Raw genomic sequence first — 13,366 nt, forward strand, 5'->3', positions numbered from 1 at the left:
ATGGGCCGTACGTTTGGAAAGTTGGCACGCTCACGTTGCGATGGGGCATGTGTGTGCGTGTGTGGGAATATGGATTGCATGTTTGTGTAAACATGTCTACCGTGCTAGTTGCGCTGATGTCCTGTCTCCTCTGCTTTTCCTGTTGCCCAGGGAAGAGAGATTAAACTGACAATATTGAAAACGCTCTGACTTGACAGATAGGCTCTGGACCATTCTGTTAAATGAAACAAGAGTTGCCCTTCTTGAGAGATCAAATGGGGGAAATGTGGTTTGCCTTCCAAAGGGATGGAATTAACTGTCAAGCATTTAAAAAAATATGCAAAGTGTTGAACACGACATTTATCAGCCAATAAGGATCACCTGGAAGACTCAGTCTCAGCCTATTCCTCTAGCCGTTATTTTCAGATTACACTGAAATGGATGGTTTTATTTGTTTCTGTTGACAAAAGAGCTCTGCCCCTACTTAAGAGAGGCCCAAGGGGAATTCTGAATCCAAAAGTTTGGTTGGCAAAATCATCTGAGTAAAGCGTTCATGAGATTACTTGCTAAAAGAGTCACTCTCTCAGTATCTTTAGATAGCTCATAATTTACTCATTGTTTATATGGTTTTAATTTTGGTCACACAGAGATGAATGCGGTTTATAGCAGAGGCAGTCAAAAAATGATTGTGTAATCCTCTTTATTTGGGTAGCTGAGTGCTAAATTGTTTGGCTTAAGACTATAAAATCTTTCTCAACCGTGTTCCCTATTTTTGATCCCAGTGTATCTTCAGAAATCCAAAGGGCACGAGTATAAACGTGTTTGTGAAATGGAATAACTTGCCTTTGTGGTTTGCTGTGATTAAGTTTCAAGGGGTTGTTCTTCAAGTAGGCAAACTAAAGTCAATCACTGAGAGCTGTTTACCACTGGCGTTCCTAGGGAATGTGGGCAGCATTCAGGATTTTCCCATAAGAAGCAGGATTCTTCAACTCTTATCTGCCTACTCATACTCCCCACACACCGAGCCTTCCTCTGTATTGGAATACTCACGGGTCAGAAAGAGAAAATTGCTTCTCTGAAGAGTGGGAGGGAGGTTTCCTCTTCCTCCCTCTTCTCTTCCTTTTCTCTTCCTTTTTAACTAACTTCTTTCCTTCCTTCCCTCCTTTTTCCTTTCTTTCTTTCCTCCCACCCCTGTCCCCATCCACCTGTATTTCTTCCCATCAGCCTTTCTGTATTCTTGCACCGGACACAGAAACCTTTTCAGATACCTCCTGCTGCTACATTTTCATTTGGACAAATGTTTTGCACCTGAAGGATAATCAGAATCTGGTTTTCTTTTTCCTTTTTGGTATTCTCTGCTCGTGTACCAGAATTAATTAATATCAGGCAATTCACTGTACACTGATCTCATTTAAAAAGTGAATATTCAAACTTTTCTTGTCATTTCATTTTAACCAGGCAGATAGACTCTTGGAGAATCCCTTTACTATGTGAAAAGAGCTGAATCTTTTCTCTGTTATCGCCCAGTGATGGATTTTTACAACTGTGCACTTTGCCTGTTGTAACTTTATTGGGCTAAGCATATTTTTACGTTTGTTTGTGTTCCTTATTACTTGTCTTAATTTTAGAATCTAGATTCATTTTAATCTGTATTTACATGGATTTGGTAGAAATAACCATCAGCCTTGACTTACAGGTTAGCTTAAGTATCACAAAAATAGTTTCTTTCTTTTTTCAGATTTTTTTTTTCTCTCCCTACCAATATGACACAAAAGTTGAAGTAGATTTCAGGTAAAGGAATTTTTGCAACAATTGCCTTCCTCTAAATTGTAGCTGTGAGATTTTGAGAATATATAGTTGTACTTTGAGAATATGATATGGGAATCAGAGTACGTATTCCTTATAGTTTTCTGTTTGATACAGAGAATGTGGTTGACTGAGTCAGTCTTAGGCTGAATAACTATTACAATGTCCAGTGGAAGATAATTACGGTCTTGTTTTCCATCTATATTTATAATTTTTATCTTAGGTTTTGAGCAAAGCTGTGGAACCAGTCAAGTGGAACGTGATCTAAAAGAGGCAGGACACTTATGAAACAATAGTAAAACTTTATTATTAATTAAACTTTTATTTATGCTTAATTTTTAGGTGTTTTTTCATTTCATGTGTGTTAGTCTCAAAGTTATCACAGAGAGGGTTGGAGTGAGTTCTTTGAAAGTAATTCTAACGGAATGACAACAGAAGTCCTTTTATGAGCCTTCAATTCCCATCTTGTCTTAATTTTCCAACAAACATAAAAATAAATAGGGAAGAAAAGTGTGGATCCTTCAAGTTTTTTGCTCTTGAGACTTTATTTTGTTAGAGATCTGGAAACTTCAGGGTGTGATAATCCCTTAGATCCTGGGCACATTTATGGGTGTATGCCTTTGTCCTTCTGTTTGCTTTCCTTCAGTTTCATGCAGAGTTGAGTTTTTGCATGAGTAATGGTAAACAGACCAAATGAGGGCATGAAGAATTTTTAATTGTGTATTTTAATTTATTTGAATTAAATCATATATAACGAAACAGCAGTCCTGATGATTTGATATCCGTGCTGTGCCCCCTCTGCTTGCACGGCACTAAAAGAAATAAACAAATCTTTAAAAGTCAGTTTTTAACACACAGGGCTTGGCTTGGAAAGCTTTATATTTAATCCTTCAATAATTATAATTTCCCGAACAGTTTTCAGGAGTGTTTTTTTTTTTAATTCATAGGTGTAAAGTTTATATGAAAAGTTGTGGGGTTTGTGTGTGCGTGTTTGCCCAAAAGGCTGAAACAGCTTGTGTCAGCTATAGCAACTCGTTTTTGATTCAGCAAAACTAGGTTATGAATTCAAGCAATTAAAAATGACAAAAAGCCCAATTTCACTGCCTAGATTAATGCACTTCCAATTTTTCCTGCTCCATAAAAATTTCAAAGTGTTCTTTCTGGTTAGGTGTTTGCATAACCTATAGGGTATCAGAAGGCCCCCATTTCACACTTGCTTATGATGTCTGAATACTTTGATGTAGCAAATGTAAATAGGATCAATTGGATGTTCTTAACACAATTTTGCATTTGCAAGTTCTCATGAAATTATTTCTGTTGAGTTTAAAGGGAAAGCAAGAAGAACATTTGTTGGTTCCCTAACATGAATCGACAGTGAGTAATTTTTCAGCTGGTTCCAATGTCACGAGAGCCAGGGAAGACTTTTCAAGAAATGATTTGACTGTAGCAGAAATAGTGTATCCACGTTCCAAGGATGGCAGTGATTTTTTTTTCCTCATGCGATGGTGAGCAGAGTTATTACTTTGTCTCTACTTCTGTGGAAGTGAAGTCTGGGATTCTGGCTTCATGTTTATCTAATTAGCCAAAGCTCACTGTTTTTAAAATGGGCCTCTTTCCTTACAGAGTAATTAGTAGTCACAACCAGCCACATTGAATTCTCTGCAGTTTTTGGCTAGTTAGCTAGTTGGTTAAATTTCCTAGGCTGGTTTGATATACCTTGATCATGCAAAGAGCATATACATGCAGACATAGATAACCAGGAAGCACCATTTCCCTCACGTTTTCAAACCAATACAGAAAAACAGCAACAACCAAGTGAGTCAGCGTGACCCATATGCCCGATATTTGCTTTGGAAAGAAGACCCCTTACGGACCACATCTTGGGAGGCCTCCACTAGCCTTTTCTATTCTCTTCCTGATAATTCTGCATCTGCATTTGCTGCAAGACTGTTGACATATTTCTCGTTGTTTAATTGAAATCTCTTCTTGTGGGGTTATCAGCTGCTTGTTTGCTAATGAGGTGAAAGTACCAATTGTATCTGTTATGGTTATTTGCGTGTATAAATAGAAGCCTTCCATTTTTATTATAATGATGAGGAGGAGGATGTGATAACACATCAACTGTAACAGGAATAACAATGCAATGCCGATTGCTACCTGGACACTCCCTGCCTCTGTGTATCAGGCGTTGTACTGGGAGCTCCACCATATTTTCTCTGGTCCTTACCACAGCTCTGCAAGGTGGGTATTGCTAGGCCTCATTTAGAGACAGGGAAGCAAACTTCAAGACTTTTTATAATTAGAATAAGTCATTAGACTCCAGATTTTTCTGACTCCAGTATACCAAGATACCACTGAAGATTTTAAATCTGAATTTACAAAGATGCATAAAATGGAGGGACTCCACAGATGCCCCAGGCCAGTGGTTCTCAACCAGGAGCAATTTTCTCACCCTCTTACCCTCCACGGACATTTGGCAACATATTGAAGACATTTTTGGTTGCCATATTTGGGCAAGGGGTGCTTCTGGCATCTATTGAGTAGAGACCAGAGATGCTGCTGAACATCCTGGGGTCCACAGGACAACCCCCCCCCCCCCCCACCAAAACAACAAGGAATTATCCTGCCCATAATGCCCGTAGTGGCAAGGTTGAGAAGTCCTGCTGTAGGTGATATCGGTGATCCAGGGGCTAATATATACATGGTCTGATTTTTCAAGAGAGTGGATTATGTATGTGACTTTCAGTTATTAAACTTTTAAAATCTCCGACTGGATACTGTGAATAGGATCATGAAGCAAAATCAGGAGGTCCATATTTTCTTACAATTTGACTTTAAAATTTTATAGCTGCCTACTTTGAGCATCTTTCCTTATAAATATGACTTGGGTCATTGTAATTTAAATACCTACTTTTCCCTCATTTACTCAGTATTACCTTTGACAAGTGCTGTGAGATGAAATTTCTTTCAATGGTACTGATGTCAATAGAAGAGAAACAAAATGTCACCAAAGGAGTCACGTGGCAGTAATTCTAAGAACCTTCCTTCTGAGGGGAATTCAATCCTTAAAACAAGCGTAGGGGATTGATACTGTTATTTACTTTTTACATATGGGAGAATGAAGGCCCAGAGAAGTTAAGTAATTTGTCCAAGGTCACACAGCCTCTAAGTGGCAGAGGTGGGATTTAAACTCTACAGTCTGTGCTCCAAACCACTTTGCCATGCTTTTGAATAATTTGAGTTTCCAAAAGTGCAGAGGCATAGCTGTTTAGGCAACATCTTCACTTGAGTTTTGAAACAAAAGACATTTTTAGTTTCGTTGTGGGGTGGTTGATTAAGAAAACTAACTTCGCCATTTTTGAATGAGACTGAATGATAACGCCCACAGGTTCATTGTTCATGATTTAAAAACTTCTAAGTGTTCACTGACCCAGGGTCAGGAGGACTTGTGAGTTCTTTATATGACTACCTCCAACAACAAAACACCAAAGGGAAACAGTGGTATTCAGAAGGGCATAATTTACAGGATGAATAATCTCTGTTTTATTCCCTACTTAACTGTGGTATTGGAAAACTAGAGAGAAATTATTCAACTGGGTCTCCTAAGAGTTCTTCAGGAAACAGTTCTTTGGTTTCCTGGTACTTTTAGAATTGTCTGGGTAGTCCAGTGTGGTCCACACCAGGTGGGATATGGTGGATGTGGGCTCATCGATTGCCCACTTGATCTGGCTACAGCCAATCTATTTATCTTCCTTCATTGAGACCTTAGGAATGGCCATGCCTATCTCACTCTCCATTGAATTTCTAGCATGTGGTAAAACCTATGAAGAGAAAAATGATTTAAATAGATTTTTAAATAGAAGTGTCGGTTTGGCACCCTTATTCTTCATTAAAAGAAGAAAAGATTCTGCCAGTCTACAATTAAATATGTATATATGGCTTATTCAGAAAACCAAGATGGGAGTTGAGAACCTCAATAAATTTCAGTTAAATGAATGGATAAATGGATGGAAGAATTTATATTTAAAAAATTTTCTTATCAAGGATATGTATGGGTTTGTATTTTTAAAGGAAGCATCTTGAATACAAAGTATTGGAGGAAGATGAGGTCATGGCAGAGGGGACCACTGAACTGACGGATGTCAGCTCTATGCCAGCAGCCTCCTGAGCCTTCTGACCCAAACTTTATATTACTTAAGTGCTGGCACATAGCTCACCATGCATTGCCCCACAAAAAGCTCGGAAATACAGAACCACAAGAATGAACTGCATTTTATGTGAGGCAAGGCACAGATTTCTTCATATGAGGGAGGAGAGGTCACATCTGTCGAACAGCTTTGGTTTGGCAGTCCAACAATGCCAAAGCCATGACAAGAGGCTCTTGAGCTGCCCTCTCCCAACCCCAGAACATTCCAGAAACTGAGCAGCAAGTGGAAACCATTACAGTTCTTCCCATATATTTCAGGCCCAATGAACTCACATTTACACAAAGAAAGCAAGGAGCGAATCCCATTTCAGAACTGTCAAAAGACTGATGTTGGATCCCTTATCGTCAAATTTCCTTTTTTAATACAGTTCATTGAATGGGCTTTGGTGGAATACCTATTCCATCTAAATGTTAGTTCAGGAAATGGTTTAAAATTAAACCAGAATTTGTCATTCAGTGATAAATAAATGGGAATAAACTCACATAGCTAAGACTATCTGATGAGGTTCTGTAAATGTTGTCTATTAGTCTATAGGGCTAAAACATATGTATCTTGCTTAATTGACTAAAAGAAAAAAAGAATAGGAAATTGGATTTAAAATAGCCATTTTAATTCCATATCCTTTGGAATTGGTTTCTAACATATTTCCACATTTAATGTGAATTTGCTTTTAAAAATAAAGACAACCAGTGATAAACTTTGTGTGCCATTAAAAAGAGTGCAGCCAACAAGGGGAAAATGGATTTCTGCTGAGTCTCTATTAGAAAATTTGCCCAGGGAGCTAAAAATATAGAGGTTACATCAATGTTATAAGTGGTTCAGACTTCAATTTCTGCTCTTGATAGAAAAAGAAACCAGGTTTTGTTGTAATGCACTAGCTAATTGCTCAATATATGGAATTATGCATAATTACCATTATTACTGATACTGTCTATTGAATGTTTGCAATGAGCCTTACATTGTGCTAACTTCTGGATACACATTATTCAGTTGACTACTCCCAGCAGCCCTACGAAGTGGATGATCCTATCAAACGCTTTTTTTACAGGAAAAGACTGACTTGAGATGATTTTTGTAGCGTTACCAAAAGCTAGTGAGTAGAAAGATTGGTAATCAAATTTGAAACTTCTTGACTTCAAAGCTCATTTGCCCCCTCTTTTTGACTCAAAGCCATAGGGATCTTTGTGCTAAGATTGGTGAGAATTAATCTGACATGGATCAGATTTGGTTAGCCTAGGAGGTCCCTGTGATCCTCTTATTAGGACTCACCTCCTTACACTCTTGGCAGGATATGTGGATGGATGGATGGTTGGGTGGATGGTTGTATGGATGGATAGATAGACAGATAGACTGACTAATGACACAGGAGAAAAATTGGCAAAGAACATGAATATATATGTATGAATATACATATATATATATATGCATGAATAATTCTGAAAAGAGTTTTCTGAAAAGTAAATGTACATACCAGCAAGTATATGAAAATATGTTGTGTATATATATATGAATATGTGTGCATGTGTATATTTGTATATATGTGAAAGTTTCATATATATACAGTTTCGTCTGTATATATAAACATTTCAAATCACATTGGAAAACAATATGTTTCTTGAAATAGGCATTTTGTACGCTATTGGAGAGAGTATGGAATGGTACATTCTTTGGTGGAAAACAATTTGGAAATTTTTATTTTAAAAAAGCATATACCCTTGGACCCAACATTTCCACCTCCAGGTGTTATGTAATCGCTCAAGTTTGCGAAGATGCAAGTTGGTTGAGAATACAGTGGGAAGAAAAAGCGGAATAAAATAAATGCCCAACAAGAGGGCCTTGGATGCCAAGGAGCATCCAAGGGATGAGTTGCCTCAACATCGAAGGGAAGCGATGTCTAAGATGATATAAATGAGCAAGAGTCCACGCTTCTGAAATGTGTTGGGAAGACTTTGTTAGGAAACAGACGTACACATGCAAACCTTTTATGTATGTGGCGAAATTGCAAAACATCACTAGGGGACTGTGAAGGCTGGTCACCTTTGTGCTTCGCGTGCCGTGTGACTGGGAAGGGAGCAGGGGACAGACAGAAGTTTGACTTTTGAGATTATTCAAGATGAATAAGCTCTAGGGATCTGCCGGACAACATGGCACCTATACTGAACAAAGTGGTATTGTGCACCTAACAATTTGCTAGAGGGTAGATCTCATGTTAAGTGTTCTTGCACACGTGCACACACACACACACAAGGGACACAAGGCAACTTTTGCAGGTGATGGATGTGTTTATTACCTTGGTTATGATGATGCTATCACGGGTGGATGCATGTGTCCAAACCCATCAAATTGTACACATTAACTTGCAGTTTTTTAAATTACGTATCAGTTATACCTCAGTGAGCTGTTAAAAAATATTATAGGTTTATTTGTTGTTATTTTCAACAAACATGTGCTACGTTGGTAATAAAAAATACTTTGTTAAAAAAAAAAACGCGCTTCTATTTTTCAAACAACCTACGATCAGCCTGTCACCCCCACGCTGATACAGATCAGCTCAGATAGCAACCTAGATATTGTATGTTAGACATGGACAACCCAAATTGTTTTGAAAATGTGCTTAAGAGGGACTTAAAAGGCGGAGAAGGAACCTAACGTTCCCTTGATTTAAATTCCCTTGATTTAAAATTCTGTTTTGGCTAAGGTTGGGGGTCAATATGTGCTCTGAAATGGGGTGGTTGGCTGTGGGCAGTTTCCAAAGATGATAAAGCTAAATGTTAACTGTTATATTTTGGCCACAGAGGGTAACGAAATTCCCCCGATGCCGAAGACACTTGTCATTCATCGGAGGTACGGCAAAATCATGATCCTTATCCTTCCAGCTGCGTGGGTCTGTCAGGGACTGTGGGCTGCTAAAAGTGTGTACTATTATTTTTTTTATTCATCTCTGGGTCATTTCATCTTCCTGTGCAAGCCACACGAATGGCTGTGTATGAAAATTGTATTTTGTGCTGAATTTCCCACTGTGAAAGATGTTTACTATATATTTATGAAAACACTGCAATAACAAAACCCTTTATATAGCCTTTCAATTTGCTATAAAGGCAGATAAAATATTTTTATCTCGAACTGAACTTCATACCTTGGGAGATCCAGTACACCCGACTCAGAATAATAAAACACTTCAGAGAAAGGCAGGCACTGTGCAGATTGCTTCAGAAACCTGTGCACTCCGCTCGGCAGATCTCAATTCCTTTAAACGTACCAATGGAGTATACAAAATTTAGAGCTAACCTGTATAACTTATGCATCACTCAATAGAAAAAATAATATTTGTATTTATTAAATAGTTGTGTAATGTGCCTACAGAGATTCAGGGTGATTCTTAACGAGCACTGCCTCCTTAATGCTGGAAAATACAGGGAGGACGTTTAAATGTATTGAAAACTCTCCTTCTTCACCTTCGTTTAGTCTTTGGCAATGTTTTTAATTAAAACTTTTCTCAAGGTTATTGTAGATTCAGTTGCAGTCATAAGGAATAATACAGAGAGATGCCTTGATGCTTTACCCAGTTTCCCCCGTTGGTGATATTTTGCAAAAGCGTAGCATTGCATCACATCCAGGACGTTGACATTACTACAACCCATGGATCTTATCCAGATTCCCCCAGATTGACTGGCACTTATTTGTATCTGTGTATTTAGTTCTACAGAACTCTATCACATGTGTAGGTTCGTGAATCCACCACCACAGATGAGATACTGAACTCTTCCGTCATAAGGATCCCTTTATAACCACATTCACCTCGCCTCACCACCACCCACCCCATCCCTAATTCCTGTCGACCACTAATCTGTCCTCTGTTTCTGAAATTATGTCTTTTCAAAAATGCTGTATAAGTGGAGTCAGCCAGTATTTAATCTTTTTGGATTGGCTTATTTGCTCATCATAATTCCCTAGAGCTTTATCTAAATGATTGCCTATATCAATCATTTGTTCCTTTTCATTGCTTAGTAATATTCCATGGTATGTGGTGTGTGCCACGGTTAGTTTAAACATTCACCTGTTGAAGGACACCTGGGCTGTTTTTGACTGTCACAAACAAAGCTGCTGTGAACATTGGTGTACAGGTTTCTGTGCGAACATGAGTTTCACTTCTCTGGGACAAATGCCCAGGAGTGGGTTTTGGCCATTTTTGATTCATGCGCATTATGAAAAGCATTAATATGTTGTGCCTATTGGAGTTGATGCCGCTTGCACATGAACCAATAAAAAGGAAAATATATAATCCTACCCACATCTTCATGTTTATTTCTACATAAACGTACTAAATAAAGAGAATAGCCAGCATTTCTATAGCAATCACCATATGCCAGTCTGTGTTCTGCGCCTGTTGTGTATGCTAACTCCTTTGTCCTCACAACAGCCTTATGATGTACATACTACTATTATGCCCACTTTAGATCAAGACTCAGACACAAAGTGCTTAAGTCCCTTGCCAAGAGGGTACAATCAGTGGCATTTAGCGGTAGATAATCTGACTTGAGAGTCTCTCATTTTAACCACCATTTGATGATTTGAACCACGTTCACAGAGCTGTTGGTCCTTGCTTCTGGGTTGGCTGAGATGGCGACACTCATTTGGTTGTATAAACATCTATCAATATGGCTCTGAAGAGAAATAGGAACTGGAATTGTGTATAGAGAAGAATCAGCTAGCGGACTTTGCTGTCCCTTAATTCATTGCTCCTTCTTTAAGCTTACTTTATTTGACCATCCCAGACAGATGGAGGCTTCTTCTGGCTTTTAGATCTCCAAGAAGTAGATTTCACAAGCCTGCCTTGGTTACACACTGCGTTATTTCACGGCTCTCAATTGCAGCATGATCTGCCTTTCTGTGTCGCCCAAATCTACCTTATGGCAAGCCAAGCCCCTCATCATTTATCTACCTTCGGTGACCCTGTGGAATTGATGGTGACCGCTTCTACTCAACCACACAACTTAAAGGCACCTGTTTCTACGAGAATCTTGCATCACAGCCTTACATTAATCGTGGAGCTGTTCCTTCCTCCAAAGGCATTTCATATTTCCACCAGGCTTATAAAGTATTTAATATTATCATATGCTCCAGTGTAAAGCCATCTGTTGCGGTGACAGGACAAAATGTTGAAGACAAGAACAAGCGTATGTTTGTGGAAAGATTCCATGAAATGTTAACAAGAAAGATGTGTGCTACTCTGAGGTGTCTTGTAGAAAATAGCCAGGGGGATTTGAAAGGCATGGCCTCCAGCACTGGTATTTATAAATGGGCATTTATAAATTACACATGCTCCTGTATTTGAGTCCTGTAAATTTAGACCAGATTGTCAACGCAAGTGGTGGCAGAGACCTCTTTGAAAGGAAATAGTGATATTACCTAATTTTTGGAACTTTGTCCTTCTTCATGAGCCATATTTGGCTTTTTGCTATTCATTTGAACGAGTGAATTGGGAACCTGCTGTGTGCTAGGCATGCATGTTGCTGGAAGAGCTGGACTGTGTTCCTAAGGACCCAGAAGTGTTTCTCAGTGCCCAACTTTTAATAGCCATGGTGTAGTCTTGCTGATACAGAAACAATCGTACCCACTTGAGCGTATCAGTTTAGGCACCGTTATCTAAAACTGTTGCTACACCACATTGCCCTTTGCTGAACTGAGCTCCAAAAATCAAAGAAAATGCCTCCAAGCTAAGGCCCTGATGCTCTTGGAGAAAAACATCACAGCTTAGATGTACCGAGTATAGTATCTGACAAGCACTGTGGCAGGCACTGTACACTGATTGGCTTAGTGAAGCCTAGCAAGCATCTTAGGTGGCAGGGTGGTCCTTGTCTTCATCTTACAGAAGAGGGAACTGTTTTAGAGATGGGAAAGTAATTTACTCGAGATCACACAGTTCATACTGAGTGGACCCTGGATCTGACCACGGGCAGCCTAAATCCACAAACAGCATGCTTAACTGCTGTGTTTTATAACTGACACTAGAAAAAGAAGCTTGTTCTGTGCCTTCCAGACCAGGTCTTCTCGTGGCGACGTTAACTGGGACATGCGGGTCAAAACTGAGCAGACTGTTGAAATGTGGCGTCGAGCTTGGCATCCTCTACAAACTTCCCTTAAAAGCTCTTCAGATCCCAGTTACTTTTTAACTCTGTAAATAAAGTTGTCAGTGACTTCTCGAACTCCAGAGGGAGGCTTGTGGGTAGAAGTGTGAAGAAAGAAGAGCAGCTCTTTACAGCAGAACAAGATCACTTGGGGTAACCCCCCCAGAGCCCTCCTTTATACCGATTTTTGAACTGTTTCCTACCAACTAGTGTGATAAAGTGCCTTAAATGAATCACCTGCTTTTAATCATATTAATAAATGGATGAACAACCTAGGAAGAGCCAGTCTCACTCAGCCATGTCAAAAGATGACAATCCCAACTAGCTCCTTTGAGGTTTACAAAATTAATGAAATAGTAGAATTTAGGGAGATTTATAAGCATAAATATATACTTTTGAAAAGAACAAAGCGCCGTCAGATTGAGTTAACAGAGGAAGAACAATCAGGATGTCTAAAAGAAGAGAAAGACCAGTTAGCTTCTAAATACCAGTCATTTATTTCCATCAGCCTCCTCAAAGGGACAAGATGATTTCTTCTATAATTGGGCCTCTTTAGACCCGTAGGTTTTGTCTGCAGGTGTTCATCTCAACAATTAGATTGTAATGATAGATTATAAACTTCATGAAGACAGACAACAGGTGAGCAATACATAATTAATCCCTAACACCATGCCTGGCCCATATTAGGACCTCAGTAAATGTTTGTCTTCTTTTTTTTTTTTAAAGTTTGTATTCCCCCTTCCCTCCCCCATCTTTTATTTTTTATTTTAATTTTTTGCAAGGGAAGATTCATCCTAAGCTAACATCTGTTGCCAATCTTCCTCCTTTTTTCTCTCCCCACCCCCCAGCACCAAAGCCCTAGTACATAGCTGTGTATAGTTGTAAGTTCATCCAGTCCTTTTACATGAGCCACCACCACAGCATGGCTGTTGACAGATGAGTGATGTATTTCCATGCCTGGGAACCAAGCCCAGGCTGCCGTAGCAGAGTGCACCGAATTTAACCTCTAGACCATCAGACCTGGCTCAGTAAATGTTTTCAAAGAATGTATGATCATATTGGATTGTGCCAGAATATTTACTCTGTATTAAATCCTGGTAACCCGAAGTTATAATTATATCCATAATAATTAGACAATGTTTTCAGAACCTGTTGAGGAAAGACAGTGTTATTTCTACCTGCTTGGTTCCTGCTCTCCTAAAGCTGAGATATGTGGGGTCATTATTGTCTGAATTGTGACCAGAA

The 13,366-nt window shown here is 39.1% G+C and overlaps 1 protein-coding gene across 8 annotated transcripts in view; it reads left to right on the forward strand.

Annotated features, from left to right (window-relative positions):
- The window catches only part of RBFOX1 (RNA binding fox-1 homolog 1), a 1,010,377-nt gene that overhangs the window by 727 nt on the left and 996,284 nt on the right, over positions 1 to 13,366 (forward strand). The gene's annotated exons all lie outside the window — the stretch shown is intronic.

The sequence above is a fragment of the Equus quagga genome, chromosome 7, assembly GCF_021613505.1.
Source record: "Equus quagga isolate Etosha38 chromosome 7, UCLA_HA_Equagga_1.0, whole genome shotgun sequence".
NCBI lineage: Eukaryota > Metazoa > Chordata > Mammalia > Perissodactyla > Equidae > Equus > Equus quagga.